At 44.7% G+C, this 20725-nt stretch overlaps 1 protein-coding gene across 1 annotated transcript in view; it reads left to right on the top strand.

Annotated features, from left to right (window-relative positions):
- LPP (LIM domain containing preferred translocation partner in lipoma) overlaps positions 1-20725 on the top strand; it is a 254599-nt gene that overhangs the window by 28290 nt on the left and 205584 nt on the right. The window contains exon 2 of the mRNA XM_058812127.1: positions 2086-2150. The gene's annotated coding sequence lies outside the window, so the exon portion shown is untranslated. The remainder of the gene's footprint in view (positions 1-2085; positions 2151-20725) is intronic.

The raw sequence follows: 20725 nt of genomic DNA, 5'->3' as shown, positions 1-20725 counted from the left end.
GAGGTTGGATGAGCTGTCATGTTTATGGGCCTGCAGATCTGTAACCAGACAAACTCAGAATGACTCCTTGGATTTCAGTGGAGCTGTATTTGTTTATTACAGCTGAGGCTTAGGCAGTACTTTAGATGCAAATTGCAACCTCTGTGAAGTTAAGTGGGGTTTTGATTTAATTTCTGGAAGCAGTAATGTCCACAGAGAAGCGAAGAGCTGAGACCCACACAGCCTGAAGTCTGTAACTTTGGGTTGCTCCCTTTCACTTACTGTCAAGATCAGATTCCCTTGGTTGGGGCTGCTAATTAAAATGCAGCTTCTCTTAAGCATCTAAAGGCAGGCAGGAGAGAGTGGAGGTGCAGCCTGTGCACGTTATGTATCTCCCTCCACATTTTGCAGGAAATGCCAGTGCTTGGGTGGTTCTCACTGACTTGTGGTTTGGCTGTTAACCTGGAGCTTGTACTCTCAGCTCCAAAAATGCAAAGGCTCTGTGCTGAGTTATCTGGCTCTGATGTACAGAGAGCTGGGATCTCCTTTGCCCCAGCTTACCCGTGTCCATGCAGCAGTCAGGAGACATGGACCACTGCTCATCACCCTCACTGTGTGTGGCATAAGTGATTCACCATGCATTCATTTCTGGTCACATAAGGGGCATCAGTTTAAAGCAGGCTTGAGACATAGGTTAGTGTTAGCTATTTGAAGTCTGAAGTCTGAAAGCAACATCAAACAGGGAGCAGAAAATGTATCATGCACAGAAAAATCTCTGGGATTTGCTTCTCCCTTTAAAAAATAATAGTAATAAATTCCTAACTGTTTGCATATGCTGTCTCCTCTGTGGTCAGGACACCTGTCTGCTTCTTTGCTGATACTTGATACAGGCTTACAATGCTTGCAAAAATGTTAACGTGAATTTTTTGTCATGGCAAATATGAAAAAAATATCCAGTGTCTGTGTGGGCAGGTTCTCAGCAGATTTTTCTTTGCTTTTTGTACTTCGATGTGGATCTGAAGCAACTGCAGAAATTCTGCTGCCCTTCCTTCACCACAGACCAGAAGGGCAAAGCTGCTGCCCTGGTTCTCCTGAGCAAGACAGCTGATGGTGGGGCTAATGTGTTTTAGCCTGGCTTCATTAAAGAAGCAATACATGCACCTGGCTAGAAATGTCTCTCCTTCTCTTTAAAGACTTTTGATCCTTGGCTGATCTCAGGAAGATAGGGGTGAGGATGCAGTTAGGAGGGGCTGGGGGTCACCTGGTGTCGCCAGGAGCATGGTGGGCTGGGAGACCAGGGGTATGTCGAGGTGGACCTTTTGCTAGTCATCACTAGTACCTTTTAAACTTGCTCATTTCTTCTTCAGGACTGAGATTAAAAGAAATAGAAAACATCAGAGTAAGCTCAGATATCAATAAACTGGAAGTATTAAAGACTGCTGGTTGAAAAAAGCTTGTGGTAACTTGAAAAAACTGTGCTTTCTCTTTAATTGGGTGTCTTTGGAGGCACCCAGAAAGGAAACCAGGGCCAAAGGTGGAGGTAGGCTTTGGGCTGTCCCACCCTGACTAGTTTTGCACAATGGCTGTGTGTTTAATGCGTCCCATCCCTGCTTTGGTGCTCCTTGATGCTCGCATGGCAGAGCCAGTGCTGTGGGAGTGACTCATGCCTGGCCTTGAGCAGAGGCAGAGGCTGGGGAAGAAGAGGCCCTTTAAGCATGAGAGGCAGAAGGGCGTCTGGTGAGGCTTAAAAAGGGACTTTGTTACCTGCAGCCCTTACGTCAGTGCCTTTCACCAGCTCTGCAGTGATTTAAAACAAGTAGCTTCTTTTCCAAATAAACCTCAGCTACCCCAACACTTGCTCAGATGTAATCTGTGCTGCCAACGAGTGAAAAACCCCTATATGGGTCAAAACAGGGACAGACTGACACATGACTTGTGTCAGAGGAGAGGAAAAAAGGCTGTGGTCTGCTCTGTACAGGAGGGCAGCTGGCCTTACGTGCCCTTTTGGGGCTGTTTTCTTGGCGAGGCATTACAGCCAGCTTGATTTACTTTCTGCTTTTACAGTGAGCAAAACATTGATTCTGACCTTTCTGTTTGCACCCACAGAAGTCCCTTGGAAGTGCCTGTCTGTACGTCTGACTGGGTGCCTGACAGGGCTGCCTTGCTTCCAGGTGAGGAATGGATCAACTCCCAGGGCTTTTGCCAGCTGCTGAGTTTAGGGACAGTGGGAAGACCTCAGTACCATGTGGAGTCCTCAACAGCTGATGGGCATTTCTCCAAAGCCTGGGGGGGTGGGATACCAGCCTGCCCAGGAGGCTTGAGGTGGTTTTACTGTTTCTGGGTGCAAGCTTGGAATTAGCAAACATGCAGGCCCTTCTGCAGATTGGGAGTGTTGCCTGGGACCAATTGCTTGGTCCTGTTGGTGGTGTTGCTTTGACTTCTCTTTTGAACAAAGCTTTCCTGCTTGTGGACCTGAACTCATTCCCCATCCATGGCATGGCTCTCTGCAGGCTGTGAATTTTCCCAGTTGTGATGGAGGGATGGCAGTACTGTTAGCTGAGTCTAACTGTGCTTCAGTGGACAAGTAGAAATTATTGTGAGGAGCAAATTAGTTCATTCTTCAGAATTGCCAATTCTGTCAAATTCGCTGGAGATATTTAGCTATGACTTAAGGATCACTATGATGAACCAGCCCAAAGTATTGTAGGAGTCCCTTGCTGGATTATGTGTAGGATGCACACTGTCCTTTTTGCCCATCCCATGATAGAATGGTGTGATTGCAGGGCAGTGTCAGGGCAGTGGGTCTGTCCTCAAGCCTCTCTCAGTTGTGCCACCCCAGCAGACAGAAAGCTGCTGGAGGTGCTGCAAAGTCATGGCAACGTGGGAAGAGAGCAGCTTGTGCAGCCCTGGTGGGAAGCAGAGAATGAGAGACCAGCTGCCCTGGTGATTGTGACCAGTGGAGCTTCTTTGTTTGCCGTGATGTTGCCTGACTTTAGGAGCATGAGATGGGCCAAAATCAGGAACAGTGAATCTTCACTCTGTTGTGTCACTGAATTTAATTGCACTCTCATTCTTTGCTTTTGATACACAATGTACGTCCCTGCTTTCTGCCTTTAACTCTCTTCTTGAGTCTAATTTTTGTGGGGTTTGGGGTTTTTTTGTGGGTAAATTATGTCTAGGTGGAGATGAGATTTCAGTATCCTGTTTACTGCGAACAGTTGGGGCCATTAATAAATGCTGACAGACAAAGACAGACCAGGGATTAATAAGTAGAGGACAGGAGATTAATAGCAAGAGCACAAAATCTGGTTCAAGGCCTGATCTTCCCAATTGCTGGGCTATGGAAGATTAATGGTAGCTCTTGTGCTAGTCTCACTCTTTCTGTGGTGGCTTTCCTGGCTAGGTTTAATAAACCATCCCAGTGGGTTGCTATAAATATGAAATCTAGGAAGAAGCCCATTGTTAAATTAACTTAAGATGTCCTTACGTTAACTAAATGAGACAGTATTAGTTTTGTTTTCTAGTCAGCACTTGAGCAACAACATCAATGCATTTGTGAGTGGTGAAGTCAGATTTTCAAGTGCTTACAACTCCTTTCAAGACAAAAACATATCATAAAATGTATTTTGTGAAGCAAGCTGTGTCTGACAAATTGGTTTTTTACTCTGTGTCCTGTGCAAGAGATTGATTTCTCTTCTCTTGACTGGGTTTTCAGCTTTATTTCTGTGAAAAATTGGGCTCTTTACCTGTTGCATCTGGCCTCGCATTAGGTTTAGTGTGAGATTAGATCATTGCAAGAAAACACCAGCTTTGCAAAGAGCATTCCTGGTTAAATTTGTGGGAGAACTGAACATGGGACTGTATCACAGCAAGTTTTATTGTGATAGAAGGCTGTTCAGGGTATCCTATATAGACAGTCAGCTTCCAAGTCTTTCTTTTTAGGCTGAAACTGTTGATTTAAGCACTCCTGTAGGCTTTTGACCTCTGCCCTCAGGTATTTTGCACAGACTCTGCAAAGATGATCCCCAGCCCTTGGTGCATAGGGTCACAGTGATATATAGCAATGTGTATGGCTGTGTTGGGAAGGAAGCAGCTGTGTCCCTGTGACCATGAGTGTGATGCAGCTGGGACTGACATCAGGACTGCATGCAGCAATAGCTGGATTTCTTTTCTGGGGAAGAAAGCCTGTGCACTGCCTTGGTGGCCCTGTAACAAAGCTCTTCCCCTCTTGTCTGCTCTTGCATGCAGTGCCCTTGGCTTTTCAGAAGTTAATTGATTTGTCTATATTATGAGTCTCTCTTTAATTTTATTTGTGTAAAGAAGAACACACGCTAATCTTTCTCCAGAGAAATGTTTTGCGTTGCTCCTCTTTGAACGTTGGCCCTGGGTCTGCTGTTTCTTAATGAGCCTTTAACTGCACAGCTATGGTTCCCACACGCTCCAGCCTTGACACACACACACACTTGTACACCCACGTGCCTGCTCCCAGCTGAACCCAGCCCGCTTTGGGGTTTGTGTGCAAGGCAGCACCTCCCTGGGAAGCCCTGTGTGTGAGAGAGGGCTTTATACTACACAGAGAGATAGACCAAGCCTCACACGAGCTGTCCTGTGAGCTGGAAGGGCTGTAACCTCTTTACCACCCTGTCCTCCCACCCTCTGGCTGGTTTGAAGTGCATCTCCAGGAGCGTGGATTCCTGTGGGCTGCGCTGCCTGCGGCGAGGACCCGGTGCTGAATTGCTGTCTGGAATGCCACTGGCTGCCAGATCCTTGATAGCTTGTTTTTAATGAAGATTCCTCCTGTAATTCCTAGAATATCTTGCAGTGCAAAAAAAATGAGCGGTGTGTGTATTTTGCTGTGGGCTGAATTTTTTCCTGCTCTTCACAGTTCCCTCCATGAACAGAGAGGAGGAGGAGGAGGGGGAAGCAGCTGACTGCTTTTTTTTTTTTTGTTGTTGTTTTTGTTTTTCTCCTTGACTTCTGTGAAATATGTGGCGATCAATCGCTCGCGACTAACAAAATGTTTTTGTTTCTCTTTGCAAAAGCATATGGGAACTGCAGGAAAAGCATATGGGCGTTTTTAGGAAAACATATTGGTGAATGGACAAATTATAGCAGTGCCAATATGTTTTGGATGTCTGGCTAGACCACTGCCACACTTGCTGGCATGCAGATACATCCACAAGATTTCCAGCGTGTGAGGGGTGTGTAGCTGCTCCTGGGGAAAGGCAGGCTGGGCTGGATCAAGCTCCTGCTGAAATAGTGCTGTGATCCATCTCTGGGGGGTGTGACAGCCTCATCATGTCCTGGAGAAGGCTCTGGGCTCATGTTTATGGCAGCGTATCCATTCTGTCAGGAGACAGAGCCCAGAGATCCACTTGCAGCTGGCTGCAAGCAGTGATAATGGTAACTATTTTTCTTTCCAAAGCACTGGACCGCAGTCCTCACAACACCTGAGCTTCTTGCAAACAGCTAGGCAGCCTCTGGTTTTCCTCTGGTGCTCTAGCAAGATCTTTGTGGTGGCTTGGGCTGTTACTTTTGATTTCTCCATTAAGAGATTTGCTTTTCAGGAAATGCAGAACATTGGCAATATTGTTTCTGGTCCCAGTCCTGTTTGCCTTGGTACTGGTGATCCAGAGAAAGAGATCCATAAGCAGGGACCTGTAAGGGGATTAAGTTGTCTAGGCTGGTGGGCTCTGGTGGCTCACAGCATCCCTGCAGTGGGAGCTGTGGACCTCTGTCCGTGATGTCCTTGGTAGCTCCAAGGATGGGGCAGCCCTTCCTGGCCGCCCCAGCAGTGAGGGAGGGCTGCCTCTGTCTGGGATGGGCATGGCTGGGCTGCAGAAGGGGGCCAAACACATGGCTGAACACTGGGGGCATGAGCAAGATGCACATCTGGGCAGTCATTTGGATGTTGTGTGGTTCATCTGGGTTATGAACTGGCACTCAGATATTCTGAGTGGTAATTCAGCACCTTTTAGTGCTCTCCCTCTTGCCAGCTTCAGGATGATTTGCTAGAGAGTAATTTTTCATTATTTAATGTAGCCACTTTCCTTATAGCTCTTTTGTTCTGTGAAACAATTCCTTATTTTATTATGCAAACAGTACATTAAGATCCTTGTGGGCCTAAGTTCCCAACAGTGCTTGAGATGATGGCTGAGAAGTAGGTTATCTCAGAAATCATGATTCTCTCCTCTAGAAGCTTTCTTGGAGTTCTGCTTTAACTGCTTTTGATATTCTACGTGCTTAAAAAAAAAAAGGCTAAAAAAAATTCAGTACTTCCTAAATGTTATAGAGCTCAAAAAATACACTGTATGCCTTGTCACAATATTTAATACAGAGTGCTATTTACAGTAATGAATCAAAATGTCAGTTTTTAAAATATGAACTGTCAAAGTGTTCCTACTTCACAGCAAACTTTGATATGACAGTTTGTTAATCATATGACTATTACATCAAATGTGTCTAAGAGTACTTTTGCTCGACAAAGTCTTTTTTTATTCTTTTCCCCTCCCTTTTCCCTGTTAATTCTGGCAGGGTTGTTTGACTGAATGCACTCTAATTAGAGGTCAGAAGAATCCAGAGCTGAATGCTTTTGTTTATGGACAGAAGGGATGTGTCAGTGCCTGTGTTCTTACTAGTCATGGTCACCTAATCTCAGGTACAGCCTGGTTTGGATCATGTCTCCCTTGAGAGCATGTTGGAGTGGTGCTGATGCTTCTGGGGTAACTGCATTTGGGCAGCTGGGCTAAAACTTCTCTTGAGTAATAAAAAGCTGGCTTGTACTGTAGCATTTCTAATCCCTGCAGCTTTAGCATGAGAGCACAAGTAAAATAAAGATCTCGAGGCTGCCTGTGCATCCTCAATGAGCTGGAGGGCTGGTGGTGCAGGGCAGGGCTGGTGCTGCTTCTTGAGCACGAGGCAGGGACCTGGGGAGGCCAAGGTCCTCTCCCCAGTGCCTTTGATTATTCTGGACCCAGGTCAAGGAGTGGGTTTGGGCTCTGATTTCCCTTCCATTAATTTGGACCAGAATGCTTTGCTTTTTTTTATTCTTTTGTTTGCTTATCTGCAAAATGGGAGTAATTAATTGATATTAGTTAACTCACAAGTCTCCTTAAAGCCGATTAGTCAAACAACTGCACTTCTGGTGAAGACAAGGGAGAGCTTATGTAGATAATCGTGCTTTAGAACACAGCCTGTGGAAGGAGCAGAGGTCTCAGCATGCTAATGTGAGGAGTGGAGGCCAGAGAGGAGTCCCAGGTGTAGCAGAGTCATGTACCTCTGCCCAGAATGTCTTTGTGCCACATTGCCTGAGGCTTCAGATGGATTCTTACTGCTTGTTAAAACTCTCAGTTACCATTTGCGTAGGTCTTACAAGTGCAATATTCCTGAGTTGGAGTTGGCCCAGCACAGCTATGGGAATAGGAGGAGTCTAAAAAGGCAAAAGCTGTGTGTCAGCAGTCCAGAAAAGAGGAGTGTGGGCAGTGCAAGACAGTAAATCTTAGAATCAAAAAATCATGGAAAGGTTTGGGTTGGAAGGGAGCTTTGAAGAAGATTCTTTAGTTTGAATTCCCCTGGGATGGGCAGGGATACCTTCCACTAGATCAGGTTGTTTCAAGCCCTGTCCAACCTGGTTTGAACATTTCCAGGAGTGGTGCATCCATAGTTTCTCTGGGCAATTCCTTCTGTTGTCTTGCTGTAAAAAAATTATTTCTCGGGCTAAATCAGATGGTCTTGATTGTGGGTGTTTCTGGGGGCCTGATTAACTTGGAATTTCAGCTGGGCATGTCTCTTAAATAACAACCTCAGCACTTGCACTAATGTTACTGAAGGGATGATAAGGAGCTGTTTTCAGGGGTGTGATCACCTATTTAAGTGCACTTTTGAGCAGCACATCAGTGAGCTCTGGTGTGTGGAAGGCCCAGGTAAAGGTACTGCACACATCTGAAGTCTGATGCGCTGAGGCCTGCTGGGTCTCACCCCTGGAAGGAGATTGGGAAGGTAAGGGCAGAGCTGTAGCATTTGTCACATTCATATCCTGCTGATAGAGGAGGTGAGGAAAAAACAGAGGGGAAGAAAGTGGGGGAAGGAGGTGCTGGTGAGTGAGGTGACGACAGCAGGAGAGGCTTTGCTGGTGTGGTACCTGCCTGGTGTGGGCCTTGGGTGAACCAGTCCCAGAAGGGCTCTTACACAAACACAGGGGCACAGAGGGGCTGCCAGCAGCAAGGGCCACTGGTGTGTGAAGGCATCCCTTTTCAAACCATGTCTTTGTCACCTCCGTCGGGCCAGTGCTGCTGCGTTTCCTCATCCCACAGAGGAATGTTGATTATTACTCAATTTTCATTTCAGACAAACCGCATTTTTAGTGCGACGATTTTTCTTTTATTATCGTTAGTGGAATGGGTGGAAAAGGAGCTCTAACAGATGTATGATTAGCAGGGCATGAAATTAAAAATGTTTGTGTACAAGGAAAAGGTTGTTTACTACCAAATTCCTCATTTGAAAATGAAGTGATACTAAGACTGTAAGACTGGCAGTGTGATTGTGCAGCAGCCCCCCTGCCCTTTTCTGTCCCTCCCTCAGCAGCATTGGCTGAAAAGTACCAATATTTTTAATGTTACTTTTATTAAAAAAATAATAGCACAATTGAAAAGTCAGTACCTGCCTTTGGAGGCAGATTGTTTAAAGAGGTTTTTCTTGTGCTCTGGCACTGATGGAGTCAATTCAAGAAAATATTTTGACTGATGTTTAAGCCCCACTGATTAGGCCGAATTGAATATTTTATATCAAAATTCATTTGGGTGGAAAATAAGGTTCTGATTGAATAATTTTGAGTGTGAGCATGTACCTGGGTGAATAGTACATATTGCCAAAATGTTGAAAAATTCATATTTTGAGTTGCTGCTGCTGCAGCATGTGCAGAGGAGTGCAGATTAGTATGTAGTACTCAGTTCTTCCCGTATTTTATGGGTCAGACTTGTAGTGGTTTTGCACAGGAATGATAGAAAGCTATCAGTCCTTAGATTTTTGTCTTTAGAAGTGTGGGGATTTATACCCGTAGAAAATCTGTCCTTCCCCCCCACCCCCCATGATAATGAAGTTTTAAAATTTTCAGTTTGAGAAAATGATCTTTTTTGTTAGGAGCTTTGCCTGTGATGTGCAATTCTCAAGTACAGCTGATCTTCCTTGATTTTTAAAATTATCATAGAATATGCTGAGTTGGAAGGGTGGATCAGGATCATCAGGTCCAAGTCCTGGTCCTGCACAGGACACCCCAGGAATCACACCATGTGCCTGAGAGTGAATATAAAAGAACGGGGTTAGGAAGTGTGCATCAGAAACATTTCATTTGAGTTATTCTGCTGAGATAAGCCCAGTCCTACCTCGGAGTGAACATTTCCCAGGTACTTTGAATTCTCATCTGTCTCATTCTTTGTCCCCTAAAACCTTTGTGGCCAAGGTCAAGGCTGACACTGTTTGCAGCCTGTTGGGCTGCTCATGTGTGAGGTTTCACCTGGGTGAGTGTTTGCAGGACCCAGACCTACGGCATCATCCTGATGGATTCTGCCTGCTGAGCATGGATGGCACGGAGCAGAAAATAGGAAGAGGGCTAGGAGATTGTTCCTGCACTCTGGGAACAATTGAGACAGAAAATTGCTTCCAGGATTTCTTCACTTTTCCACAGAGAATAATCAGCCTGTGTAATTCTCTGCCACAGGAAATACTGCCCGAATCTGTTACTTGAAGACAGCAAGCAAAGTTCAGATAGCAGCCTGAATACCAAAGGTGCTGCAGAGCAGGGACTGTCCCTTACTCAGGGCTGTTTTTGGTGTAGTGGTATTTTTTTTGCTGTTTATGTCATGGGACATCACAATGGTGCAACCAGTAGGACTGATAATTGAATAATGACTTAGATAGCCAGGATGTTCTGGGTGCACATTTAGACTTTGGTGCCCTAAACAAGAGGACAAATTTGTATACTGAGCTGGTAAATGGAGTTTTGCTTAGCCTGGTGCTTGGATTCTACACCTGAGATTGTGAGGGAGCTTAGAGCAATTCCAGTGAGCTGATGGGTGTCTGGTAATTTCAGTCCTTCTCTTGGCTCGTTTTAATCTTTGCTTCATAGGTGTTAGCAAATCACTACTTCTGCACCTTTATTTGTTAATCTGGAGGATGGGGAGGACTTGGGCTACTTGCTGGGGTTTGTGTTATGTTTCTGATAAGGTGTTTCAACCATGTGCTTTAGTCCAACTTTTAGGGGAAATTATTTACATTTTTTGAGTGAGAGTAGTTATGGCCAAATCACTACATGAGCATTATACCTGCTGGGCTCCAAAATTTGATTCCTAAATTTCCATTATTGGGTCATACTGGGCCAAAGGATATTGAACTGCTAGAATAGAAAGGAATAAAACAGAATGGAGTTGGTGTTTGGATATGGGCTCTGGATGTCATTGTTCCTGACTGTTCATCTGGCTGATGTTTGCTTTTGTGCAGTATTTGTCTGTGTCTGTGCTTCTGTGCACATGGGGAAAAGGAGGACAAATATCACTGGGGTGGATTAGCATTAAAAAATAGTTAACTGATCAAAGCCATAAAGCTTGTCCAAGTGAATTCTTCAGGGAAATAGTTTTGAATTTCCCAAGCAGCCACAGGCCATGGAAGCAAAGCACTATCATTCAGAGATGCAAAAAATCCCCTTCTGTTGGAGTGTTGGACCTATTTGTTCCCTTTTAGGAGGGAATTCAGAATGTTTTCTTAATTTTCTTCTGAACAGCTCACTGCTATCCATCACGAGCCTTTGCCAGCTCTGCTCCCCCTCAGTTTTAACCCTCCACTGAGATCTCTATATCCATACTTAAAATTTTGGATGCCTTTTGGCTCTGTGAACTTTGCTCTTATAGACCACACCTTGTCTCTGAGCTCAAAATGGTGTAAAGGAGGGGCTAAGTGTTGTCCTCAGTGCCTTGGTGGAGGTGACAGGGAAGGTGGGATGCAGATGGAGAGTGATGCCGGAAAGATCTTCCCCACTTCTGAAGGATTGTCTGGAGGCCCTGTCCCTGGTGCCGTGTTCTGTCTTGTTACTGGTGCTGCCCCAGCAGGAGCACCAGCCCCACCAGGTCTGCAGAGCAGGTGGGACAAAGGAGGAGGGAATTTCCTTTGTCTCACATGGAGGAAAGTTGTTTGAATGCTCAAAGTTATTGAAGCCTCATACTGAAGGTTAAGCAACCAGCCTCTGGGAGTTGGGCACATAAATTTGCTTTATGCTTATGAAAGTCTCTTTCACAGTGTTTTGCTTTTTTGCTTCTGCTTAAGATGTAGAAAAGAATGAAGTGCTGGTGTATGGTCCATACACAGGGTATTTGGATGGTACGGTCATTAATAGGAATGAAAATTATACTGTGGTGTTTCAGAGCTTGCCAAGAAAAAAAAGAAAGGAAAAACTCTCAGAAGACACAAAATGCTTTGTAGCTGGAAGTGCCTGCTGCCCTGCAAGGTCTCAGCTGTCCTTTTCAGTCCCAGTCTTCTATTATTGAAAATATTTTTCTGCCTAATACCTACTAGCTTTTTAATACTGCTTAATTGTATGCATGCCCCCCCAAAAGAAAGCCACACATTTTTCTGCCTTTGGAAATGTTCAGCTCTAGGGCCCCCAGGGAGGGTGCTAATGGCTGTGTCCCGGCTGCCTTTCAGGCAGAGAATTCCACTTTTACTTTCCTTCTGAAATTGGGAGTTTCATTCTCCAGAAAACCAAATTCTCATAATTTTCATATAACCACATTTAAAGTGTGTGTGTGTGTGTATATATATATATATATATATATATATATATATACACATATATATATATATATATACACATACACACATATACATATATATATATATAATTATCTTTAATCCTGTATCCTAAGTATATTCTGGTAGAAACTGAGGTCATCTTTGTAACAGGTGGGCAGTGCATGGAAAGCGAAGATGTGTCTGAGGGACAGGACTGTTGCTTTGGAGAGGGATTAGATGTTTGCACAAGTGTGGGCATGGTGTTCATGTGTGCCATGTACACACAGCCTCGGTTTCTGTGGTACAGCAGAGATGATTTACCCACATAGCAGGGCCATTTGCTAGGGTGAAGTCATCAGTGTTGTGTTCCTGCAGCCATAGAGAGGTGCATCCATATACAGGATAGTGCAAAGTAAAAGGGAAACTCATCCTTCTCCAAGGTTGTGATTTGGCCTCTGGTATCCTCTCCCATCCTATGCTCAGATGGGAGCAGTGCTATTGATAACATGAGCAGGAACTGAATCTGAAGCCCAGGGCCCTTCTGCACAGGGAAACCATTGCAAAACAAAGCCGGGGTGTGAATTTAAAGTGCAATAGCTGTTCCAGGCGTGCTTCTCATGTGGGCAGTCCTATTCTGCTCTGAGAGGGCCTTTGTGCAGTTCTGCTTCATCCAGTGCCAAAGGCTCTCTGAGTGCAGAAAGAAGAATGCCCACACAGGGAGTGGATAGCTTTTCCAGGCTATTTCACCAAGCTGAAGAGTCCCAGGAGATGCCATGTTTTCATGTCCCCATGAATGTTGCAGGAGCCTGCCCTTCATTCAGCTCCCTCTCCACTCAAGCTTTCACAGGAGAGCTCTGTGGTGGGTGTCTTCTGGACCCTGCCAGCTCAGCATGCATCACTCATTTGCTTGAATTCTTGGGGCTGATCCCTGAGGACCTTGGTCTTGTCTGGGTGTTCCTGGTGTTGCAGTTTGGCGTTCTCCATCAGGGCCATCACCTCTTGTGGTGTGTCCAGGCTGCTGAAAACAACTCCTGTGAGAACGTGCCTGTGTTCATGTGTTGTTCCTTTTCCTTTGAAATTGCCTAGCGGACCTGTGCACTGGATATGATCGTTGTCTGAACACTGTTGAACAGGGAAAAAAAAAAAGCCCATCTGTTCTACAAAGAGGCAGTGTAAAGAGCAGGCTCTGTGACTAAATAAATTCACATCTGTTTAGCAGAACCATCAAATGGTGAGCAGAGGGGGCCTAATGTGGATCACATGTTGAAACCACAAGTATGAGTGAGATGAGCTGCAAAAGAGAGAGCCTGGAAGTGTTGATCCATGTGAGCAACTGTTGGTTTCTCTCCTTATTCTTTGCCTCTACCAGTTTCCTGAGCTAATGATGCAGAATAAAAAAGTCAGGGGTGTGCACATGTCTATGCATACTTATATGTGTAAGTTTGTATTCATTGAATGATTAATTAACCTTCCTACATTATTTTGAGCCATTTGATCATAACTTCAATTATGGGGTGATGGGGGAGATGCAGAGAAGGGACAGTGGGGCTGACATGAAGAGAGCAGGTGAAGCTGTTCCCTACTGGAGGTGCTTCACAAAAAAATTGTCCTGGGGTATCTTGTTTTAAAAAGAAGATTGACTTGGAAGTGATTCCTTGTGATGATGTCTCCATCAGTGTCATCTCAAGGAACCTGATGGAGCAATCTGGAAGCTTCAAAGGGTAGGTTATGCCTTCACATGCTCAGGGTAATTTCAAAATAGGTATCTGTGTACCAGTCCTAACAGACTGCATCTTTCCGTGGATCAATGGACTTTGTTGCTTAGATTTTCCCCTTAGTGTTTTAAGCCCTGCAGAAACAAAGGGCAGCTCAAGTTTCTGTATTGGTTGCATTTGCAGTTTATTTTTCTTTTGTGCCAAGAACATATCAATACAATTTCAAAACACTATATTTTGTGACTTGAGGCAGTAGTTTCTAACTTAAAAACAAGAAGGCTTTGGGGAGGTACACATAGCTCAGGTGCTTTAGTGAAGGTTATTTGACTGGTCTCCATAGCCCCTTAGTGTCCATGCAGAGGAGCAAGCATCTTCTCTCCCACAGGATCTCATGAAAAGAAACAGTGATTTTAGGCTCAAATGTGGTTTCTTGAGGCTGCCTTGCCTTTTGTCCTAGATATTTTGCAGCAAACGAGGCCAAACTTGTGGAAACAAAGAGTAGTGGAAGATAGGCTGTTAGATGTGATTTGCACAGACCCTGCTCTCCTGCAGCTCAGGCTGCTCTCTGTAGCTGACAGGGAGCTGTGTACAGCTCACCTGGGATGTGAGCTCTGCAGGAGCTGCTGGAGGTAATGAAGCACTTAAGGGCTGATGTGTTGAAGGTCCCCAAGGAATGATTAAGGTGTTGGCAGCTGTGTTACTTGGAAAGAGAAATACGTGCATTACACAGCAGAGGCATTCTGAAATGCCTTTCAGATGCTTCGTTGTGTGTGGGAACATGCTTTGCCTCAGACCTGAGAGATAGTGGTAGCAACTATTGAAGGGCATTTGATAAATGGAGCTGTGTGTGCACTTACCAGCTGCAGGACCCAGCTGCCTGCCCCAGCACAGCTCAAAAATGAGTGGTTGCCAGCAGTGGCTAAAATGCAGCAGCATATAAAAATCTTTGGAGATATTAGAAGTTTTGTTCTTCCCTCTAAAAGTACCCTCTGCTCATGGTTAATTTCTTCTCTTCCATCACCCCATCAATTTTTTGGGAGAAAGTACACTGAAGGTAAAAGAGAATCAGAATATTTTCCTGGAGACTGTCAGATTTGAGCTGTTCCGCATCTAGGGAACTGGTGTGGCCAGTTAGTATGAAAACTCTTTAGTCACAACAGAACTTCCTACTGATTTTTTTGGAAAGGGGAACAAATGATTAATTTGGATGGTCAAAACCAGAAGGCAGCAAAGTGATAGTGGTGGAGCAACTGGGGTGGGTTTTATAGCAGGATGAGCTTGTTTAGCAAACTGACAAGGCTGGTGTGGATGCCTGGCTGGGTTGAACTTCATTGCTGGTAGTATGGTTTGAAACAGCTGGGGAATTATCTCCCAGAGCTTTGCATATCAGTGTTCTTGAATGAATGGACACTGAGTTAAAAGGGAAGAGCCACAGTTTCTTGGGCTGGTGCTTGGTGCTTTTATGAGTTTCAAAGTAGAATTGAAAATCAAATTTCAAGCACTTGTCTTCTGTCATGAGTTTCTATTCAGAGCAGAACTAATGGTCCATGGATACTAAACCAGAGCTTTATCTTCATGCACTCCACAGTGTCACAATCAGCTTTGCCTTTGCTTTTACTATTCCCCTTCACCCATTTTCCTGTGCTTTAAGAACATCCCCTCACCCCTCCCTTTGAACAGGTGTCCTCTTAAAGAGCTATATGTCATTATGTTATATGTCATGTTTATTGCAAATAGCGTAGGGATAGCTAACACCACCTTGTGACCTACCCTTCTATCCATGCAGCCCATGGCATGGTGGAGCTCCTCCAGCTTAGGCACCATCTCAAAATATGCCCTTTATTCTTTTTTATTTCTTGACAAAAGGATGTGGAGCAGGCAGTGAACGCCCAGTCGAATATGAGTCCAATGTGTGCTGTGATTGTCAATAAAGTAAACTTCATATAGGGCTGCTTCAGGAGCAGCCTGGATGTAGACTGAGACGAGTTCTTGCTCACCTTTCCTCACTACTGCTGAGGCTGTTACCCAGTCCTGAGTGCCCCAGTTGAAATGGGATGGTGAAGAGGTGGAAAGAGGCCAGAGGAAGGTCAGTCAGGGGTTGAGAGCACTACAAGATTAGGCTGGGCGAGCATTGGCTTCTGTTTCTGGTGGAAAGGAGGCAAAGGGATGATCCAATGGCAGCCTGTGACTACTGCCAGGGGCCTTCTGAACATGTCACAGCCAAATGCTTCTGTCCAGATGGCCAAATAAAGTGCTGTGAACATGCATAATGGATTGGGAGACTCAGCTGGAGAGCTGGAAAATAATTTTCTTTGGGAAAATAGTGTAACACTAGTACAAGTCACCAGGTAGAAAGGGATTCTTCATTTAGGAGGTTTTCCAGGACAAAGCCACAGCAAGCCTTACCTAGACTTGGTGATAATTTAGTCTCCTGCTAAAAGCAGAACTTGGTAGCCTGCAGAGATCCTCTGTCTTTCCTGACAGTACTGCAGGCTTTCAGCTTCTTTAAGGAGGAAGCAATTTGAACCTTTATTTTTGCTTTGTGTTGCAGAAGGGAGACAAGAAAGTGCTCGTGTGTTGCTGATGTCAAGTCACCTGTTGTCATGAAACTCAAGAGAAATGTAGTCTTTTTTCTGCCTGTTTATACAAAGAATTTTGTCCACTTTCTTTCTTAGAGTTTTCATACACTCAAATATCTTGCTTCCTTTAGCAATCTCTCTGCAACATCAATTTCCAGTCATCTGGCATCTATCACTCTTCTGTGTTTTAAGATACAAGATTTGCCATAGGAAAAAGGATTATTTGCAAAGTGCTATAACCTGAGCTACCAAAACCAAGACACAGCTTGGTGCAAGGCTCAGGAAAATGTCATCCAGGGATTTGTGGTGCCTGAAGCTGTGACTTCCAGGATGGCTTGGGAACTGAGGGAGGAAAAGTTAAGTAGATCAGCTGGGAGGAAGAGAATCTGGGATTAAAGATTTTGATCTTGGACACTGTTCCTGCCCATGAATTGATTTAATTGCTTGATTTTTAGGCAGTACAGTGTCAAAGTCTGGATTGTACTGCCAGCTCCATGAGCTGTCAGAAGGTTATGGTGGTGACAGACCCACACATGCTTCCTTCCTCAGTGGAGCCTGTTCTGTGCCTGTGTTCTGAGCTGCAACTCCTTTTCCATTCACGGAAATCCTCTTGATGGCTTGGGTTTCAGACTGCCAGTAGCAGATGTGTGTTCTTCCAGGTGAGGCAGCATCTGACTCTTCCTGCAATCACAGTGTTTTACAAGAGGAGTGAAGTGCAGGGAGCCCCATCATAAATACAAACCCCAGCTACACCCAGCCTTGCTGGGTACGACCTCAAACTCAGCACTTTTTCCCTGTTCACTCTATCAGTTTCCCACTGAGCTCATATCCCTGCTGTTTCTCCCCAGGCTGAGCCACACACACTGCTCTGCAGAGCTAATACAATTATCTGTGTGTCCCATTTGGTCCCACTGGGGTCGTGTTGATATCTCACAGCTGAGCTGTGTGTTAGTTCTGCACAATTCCTTCTTGTTTACAGCCTACAGTATCAGCATCCAAAGTACCTGAGTTTGTTCCAACAGCCTTAACCTTGCCAGTTCTTGTTGTCCTGTTTTCTTTTCACTTAAGTGGGACTCTTGATATTCCTGATTTCAGTACATCTCCATCACCTGGGAAGTCCAGTCCCTTAATAATTTTATTTGATGGATAAGCTCTGTGTTGCTTGGCAGTCCCTTGCTGAAGTAGGAAGCCAAGCACTGAGGTGTGCTATAGGCAAGACATTGAATACACAGAAGGAATAAAGGCAGCTTTTTTTGGCAGAGAAGAAGTCTTGAAAATAAATTGTATGCAGGAAAATAGTATTTGTGTAAGGGAGCTCATGATCTGAAACTCCCAGAATAACCTTTCTGCATCATTCCTAGTTTTGCTGTCTCTTTTAATATATTCCTCTCTTATTTTATATACAGATTTCTGAAACATGCATCTCAAACTTCTTTGTGGTACAGCAACATCCTCAAAAATGTGTAGGTCAAGTTATCAGGGGAAGAGACTATAACAGTTGGAAGAAATCTGGCTAGCTCAGAGCTAAATCCTGGCTTAGGTTCTTAGGTTCAGGAATAAAATGTATTTGAGTAAGCCAGCAGGTCTGCCTTCTCTGTTACAATTGCCTTGGGGCTTGTTGTGACCACAAGTAGCTGTGGCCTTGGATTGGTGTTTTATCCAATATGGTTATGTTTGGAGTAGCTGAGGATTGTCTCATGCCACAGAAGCCAAGAATCAGCTTGCTCTCTGGTGAAATTGCAATGCAGTCATTAGAGTTGTATTAGATTAGATAGATCTATCTATCTCCAGGGAGCCAGTATGATCTCTTTGTTTCAGTTCACACAGACAAGTCAAGTTCAATTTATTGGGATTTTAAAGCCTAGTTTGTCATCTGACACTAGGATGTGACATGGCTGTAAAAGGAAGATCTCATTCATCAGCTTTTATGCATGTGTTTTGCAGCAGCAGCCAAATTCAAATAGCCAGCATCTAATCCCAAAACTCCTAATGCAATTATATTGGGAAAGAAAAGAAGTTTTATGTTTAGTTTGCCCTTCTACCTTTTCCACTACTGAAGCTGATACAAGAAAAATGAACAAAGAGGGAAATCTAAGGATGGATTCTTGTTTGATATCATAATTCTCCCAGAGGCAAGGTTTTGAAGTAGGAATGATTGCAGCATTGGGTTGATATCTGATGAACTATTTTCATGATGACATTAACGTTTGTCAAGCATCTTTGTACCAGAGGGACTGTTCTTTACCATCACACCTTTGCAGTTTCCGCTGCACACTTGCTGTCTTTCTTTTATGTCTCAGTAATACTGTAGAACTTGTAGTGATTAAGAGTGTAAAACGAAAGTCACATCTCAAACTGGCATGGATCTGATGAAAAATAGATGAACTGTGGATGCAGCTAGGGGAAAAATGTTACTTTTAAGGTATTGGTTATTAAAAGAATGGGCACAAGCTCTGTTCATTTGCAAATTATTGCAACTAGAAAATAAGGAATATAATGTTGCATTGCCAGTAGGTGATATTGCTGGCATCTCTGAAGTGGAATACAATAAATTGCTGCAAACTGGAAGGAGCTGGTGAGTCTCTCAAAGGCAGGGAGGCAGAGCAGAGAGGCCTCGATAAATTAGAGGATAGAGCAGTCACCAGCTATAGGAAGTTCAGCAAAAAGAAGTGCCAGATTCTGCATCTGGAATTGGGCAACGATGGATGGATGGATGGATGGATGGATGGATGGATGGATGGATGGATGGATGGGGAATGAGAGGTTAGAGAGCAGTGCCATGGAAAGGGACCTGGGGGTCCTGGTTGGTGGCAAGTTGAACATGAGCCAGCATTCCCTGGCAGCCAGGAGGGCCAAGTGTGTCCTGGGGGTTCACCAGCCAGGCAGGGGAGGGGATTGTCCTGCTGTGCTCTGCACTGGGCTGGCCCCATACTGAATATTGTGGACAGTTTTGGGCACCACAATGTAAGAAAGACATGAGACTATTGGAGAGTGTCCAAAGGAGGGTGATGAAGATGGGGAAGGGCCTTGAGGGAAGGCTGTGTGAGGAGCAGCTGAGGGCACTGGGTCTGTTCAGCCTGGAGGAGACTGAGGGGAGACCTCACTGCAGCCACAGCTTCCTCCTGAGGGGAAGAGGAGGGGCAGGCTCTGATCTGTGCTCTGTGGTGACTGTGACAGGAGCCAAGGGAATGGCCTGAGAGTTAGTAGAGGTTTAATTGGATATTAGGAAAAGGTTCTGTCCCCAGAGGGTGCTTGGGCTGGAACAGGCTGCCCAAGGAAGGGGTCACAGCACCAGCCTGGCAGAGCTCAGAAGAGTTTGGACGAAGCTCTCAGGCACATGGTGTGACTCTTGGGGATGGTGCTGAGCAGGGCCAGGAGCTGGACTTGATGGTCCTTGTGGTCCCTTCCAACTCAGCAGGTTTGTGATTCTTGAAACCCTTCTGACTGCAGAGAAAGTCACAGCTGTCAGTCTGGGGTTTTTGAGTCACAAAATAATTGATTTTGACCCCTCAAGGGATCTCTGGATGTCATCTGGGCCATCCACTTCCTCATACCTGGGTGCACTTGGAATTTAAGTGGTCTTCAGGAGGATCCCATGGAAGTTTGATTGAAGCTGTTAAAACCAGAATGAAATATTACCAGATTATATTCTTTGAGGAATAATTCATCAGAGCTCTAACTAGGTTTCTTTTTCCTTTAATTCCTCTGATTACATTAATGATGTCCCATAGCAGGAAATAGGTAAATGCTCTCAGTCCTGTTTAACTGAGGTGTCTTTGATTTCATTTACTCATTTATTTATTTTACTTTGAGGGAATTGGGATGAAGATACAAAACCTTGCCTTATCCAGGCAATTGAAATAAACTGTGAATCTGAGAGGCAGATTTGAACTTGCTCTAGCTGATACCTGCTGTGAAAGACTACAGTAAAGCATTAGGAACTGTGCATAAACCATGTAAAATGGATGCAAGCAAAGAAGCCTGATCTTGAGGAGGTATTTGCCACAAGAACTTGGAGTCCACCTGTGTTGAGTTTGCCTAGGGTCAGGAGGGCAGTCACTGGAGGGTGATGCTGTTTTCCATTCCTCTTCATCACCTCTCAGAGTCTCGTGGTGGCTCTGTTGACTCTTAGAGCTTCACTGCTCACTGGTGGTAGAGGTCACACCAGCACCATGCACAGGAGGATTCCCAGTGATCAAGGTTGTTCCTGAAACTTCATGATGAAGGTCAGGACTCAATTTGCTGCTGGGGGGGTTTGAGGGATGAGCATTATTGGGCTGGTTAATATTGCAGGAGTTAAATTTGGTTAGAGATGTTGTGCAGATCAGCAATGATTAAGGGAGGGCTTAATTCCCAAGGACTCCCAATTCCCCAAATCACATAAATTGCCATATGATGTAAAATTGATGAAAATAAGTAGTACCATATGGGAAAAGCATCCCAGGAGAGCTTGTGCTGAATTTAAGTACCTATGGCACTTCCTATGTTTGGTTAAAGACCTCTAATAAGACCTGAATTTTGACATTATACCCTCTTTTGAAGGCCACAAGAAGTACAAGAGCATGGCTAGAGATCATGTGCCATAAATGAAGAAATAAATTTATTTAACCTTCAGAGGGGACCAGTGCCAAGAAAAACAAGCAGCTTTGGGAGTTTGTAAAGAGCAAATCTCTC

This window comes from Ammospiza caudacuta, chromosome 11 (genome assembly GCF_027887145.1).
Source record: "Ammospiza caudacuta isolate bAmmCau1 chromosome 11, bAmmCau1.pri, whole genome shotgun sequence".
Classification (NCBI taxonomy): domain Eukaryota; kingdom Metazoa; phylum Chordata; class Aves; order Passeriformes; family Passerellidae; genus Ammospiza; species Ammospiza caudacuta.
The sequence above is the reverse complement of the archived record's forward strand: the minus strand, read 5'-3'. Positions and strand labels throughout refer to the sequence as shown.